Source organism: Crocuta crocuta, unplaced genomic scaffold, assembly GCF_008692635.1.
Source record: "Crocuta crocuta isolate KB4526 unplaced genomic scaffold, BGI_CrCroc_1.0 scaffold506, whole genome shotgun sequence".
Taxonomy (NCBI): Eukaryota; Metazoa; Chordata; class Mammalia; order Carnivora; family Hyaenidae; genus Crocuta; species Crocuta crocuta.
The window spans coordinates 2813556-2817116 of NW_027528991.1; positions in this window are offsets into that span (position 1 = coordinate 2813556).

Sequence of the window (3561 nt, forward strand, 5' to 3'; positions counted from 1 at the left end):
TTTTTGTGTTTTTTTTTTTATTTTTTTTTTTTTTTTTTTTTTTTTTTTTTTTAGTTTACATCCAAGTTAGCATGTAGTGCAATAAAGATTTCAGGAGGTTTTTGTTTTCTTTTTTATAGCTCCTCACTCTCCTCTCCTCCCATCCCTCTCTAGAGAAAAAGTTGTTTTTAATTAATTTTATTTTTTTTTCATATTTTTAAACAGCTTTATCCCGACATGGGGCTTAAATTCACAGCCCTGGGGTGCCTGGGTGGCTCAGTCGGTTAAGCGTCTGACTTTGGCTCAGGTCATGATCTCCGTGTCCGTGAGTTTGAACCCATGTCAGGTTTGCATCAGGCTCTGTGCTGACAGCTCAGAGCCTGGAGCCTGTTTCGGATTCTGTGTCTCCCTCTCTCTCTGCCCCTCCCCTGCTTGTGCTCTGTCTCTATCTCTCAAAAATGAACATTAAAATAAAATAAACTTACAACCCTGAGATCATGTTCTACCAAATGAGCCAGCCAGGCACCCCTTAGAGGAAATGTTTTTAGCCACATTGGCTGGTGGCATGAAAAAGTGAGAAGTAAAATAAGACATTTGCCAGTTCTGGAATACTGAATGTAATTCATTCAATAAGCATTATTGGATAAACATTATTTCATGCTGTTTATGTAAAAATATAGACAGATACATAGATGGAGAGGGCGAAAGGCCTAGAAAGGTATTTGCTGAAATATTAACATTGCTTGGGTAGTGCATTTGCAGTGACTTTTGTTTTTAAGTTAATTCGTTTTTTAATTTGTTTTCAGGATAAGTAGGTATGGCTTTTACAACTATAATAAACTTTTTAAAAAATTTTGTAATGTTTATTTTTGAGAGAGAGCGAGACAGAGAGAGTGGGGGAGGGGCAGAGAGAAAGGGAGACACAGAATCTGAAGCAGGTTCCAGGCTCTGAGCTGTCAGCACAGATCCAATGCGAGGACTGAACCCACAAACCATGAGATCATGACCTGAGCCAAAGTCAGACTGAGCTACCCAGGCGCCCTGAGTTCACTGCAATTGTTTATATTTGTTTTAAAAGCGAAGGCTTTTGCAATTCTTGCAGCTGATAGTTCTGAGGACGCAGTAGCTTTGGGACAGCTTTCTCAGCGCAGGAAATCGGGGACCAGCCCGCCAGCGCACTTCGAGGCGACAGGCCCATCTGAGCAATTCAGTCGGTACGATGGCAGTAGCCACCGTACTGGGTGGGGAGGAAGGGGCCGCGCGTGCTCTGGGCGGGCTTCCAGAGTCGCCTGCTGAGTGCTCTGACCCGTCTCGCCTTCTCTGTCGGCTGCTGCAGAGACACTGCGGTGAAGCCTCCTGCTGCGCACATTAGCCTTGAGGCCGCCTGGGGCCAACCTTCCCCAGCTGACAGCCAAGTGCCCCGGAAAGTGGTGCCACTGTGACGACGGAGGGCTGGCCAAACAGGTCAACTCTACCTTTTCCTACCTTGTTTCTGGTACTGGCACCAACCCACACAGTTTCACTGCTTAATCTCGTCCCGCTGTGAGGGTTCTGCCCTGTGCCCTTCCTGATGTTTCTCTGTACATGGAAACGGCACCCACAGTTGCCCCAGGCCACGCTGTGTACTTCCACGCCGGGCGGCCCTCGCACACACCCAGACAGTTCTCTCCGACCAGCCTCCCGACTTTCGCGAGGTTGTGTTAAACTTGGCTCCGGGAGGGCCTAGGGGGATGGGCGGCACCCTAACCTCCACAGACCTGCGCACACAGGCTCTCGGCTTTGTCTGAAATGGTCCCTTCGCTCAGGAGTCCAAACGCTTTATTTATATATTTCTAGCACCACGAAATGCCTGTCAGGTACAGTGACCGCAGGTTTGCACTTTAAACCCTTTAAGGACTGTAGCCGTTTACTTAAAAACACAAACAAAAAACCCGAGATCAAATCTCACGCCGACAGCACTTCTGACCGCACTTGGCTGTCAGCCAGGGAAGGTCAGCCCCAGGCGGCCGCAAGGCTAACGTGCACAGCGGTGGCTTCGCGGGGCGTCTCCGGTCAGAGCCCGGGCGGAGCACTCAGCAGACGACTCTGGGAGCACGCCCTGGGCATGCCTGGCCCCTTCCCCCCACGTGGCCAGGGCACTTTGCACAGAACAGAGAAAACGGAGATGCTAAAGCAGATCCAGTCTTTCCAGTTCTGCATCTCAGTTCAACCACACTACACTTCCTCCTCACAGCCCTTCCCGTTAGGAATGACATAACCGGGGGCGCCCGGGGGCTCAGACGGTGGGCGTCCAACTTCCGCTCAGGTCATGATCTTGCAGTTCAAGAGTTCGAGCCCCGCGTCGGGCTCTGTGCTGACAGCTCGGAGCCTGCAGCCTGCTTCGGATTCTGTGTCTCCCTCTCTGCCCCTCCCCTGCTCACGCTCTCTCTCTCTCTCTCTCTCTCTCCATCTGAAATAAATATTTTAAAAAGTTAAAAAGAAGAGTTATAACTTGGCAGTTTTCTGTTGTAGTTTACAGAAGTTGGTACACAGAGCACAGAACACATCTTTAAAAACACCTCAGGTACGTTAACACCTGAAGGCGAGGAAAGGATCTAAGCAGGTGCTGTTTCTGGACAGATGCTCCGAAAGCCCCCTGGATCAATGAGGTGATGTCTCAGTAAATGCATGAAGTTACAGTGTTTCTAAAGCAGTCGGAAAAATGCTGGACACATGAGGGAGAACTCTGCAAATTTCATTTATAGTTTTTAATATCTATTTTGGGGAGAGCACAAGCAGGGGAGGGGCAGAGAGAGGAGCAAGGATCAGAAGCAGGCTCTGCACTGGCAGGCTGACAGCACAGAGCCGATGTGGGGCTTGAACTCATGACTGCAAGGTCCTGACCTGAGCCGACATTGGATGCTCAATCCACCGAGCCGCGTAGGCGCCCCTGCAAATTTCATTCAAAACTTACAAGTCTTCCTTTTCCTCTGGAAAGGAGACTTAGACATGGCGTCAAGGGAACTGCATTTCCGTGCCGCTGTCCCATTGAGGCGTGGGCACATCTTGGGTGTACATGGGTCAGCCACGTACAAACTCCGCGGTTCTGCAAACTCCGCGGTTGGGCAGCAGGCTCCCTGGGGGACCATGGTGAGCGAATGCTTGTCATACACCCAGCCTGTGAGGATCCAAACAGCCTTCACGTGTTTTCGGAAGTCCCCAAACTTCCTGTTGGTCAGCTCTGTCCCCAGGGCCAATCAGGTGCCAGCCGGGGCTCCCGTGCCTGCTTCCCTCTGGCAGTGAGTGTCCCCAAGGGGGCCCTCCTACAACACGTGCCCGGCCGCCCCATGCAGCTCCCGCCTGAGAGCCATGTGTGCCCTGGAGGCAGCCGCCAGGCAGGGAGCTGGCCGAGACTCTGGGGGCGGCTCTGTCGTCCGCCCTGTCCCCACGGGTCGTGTGCTGGACACCTGCGCCGTCTCAGCGCTCCTCCCTTCCTGCAGCATCCTGTGACTGGCCTCCCAGCCTGTACTAAATCCTCTTCTGCCTACACTGGTCAGAGTACGTTCTGTTTGCAGTCAAGGACTCTAACCAACCTCACACCAG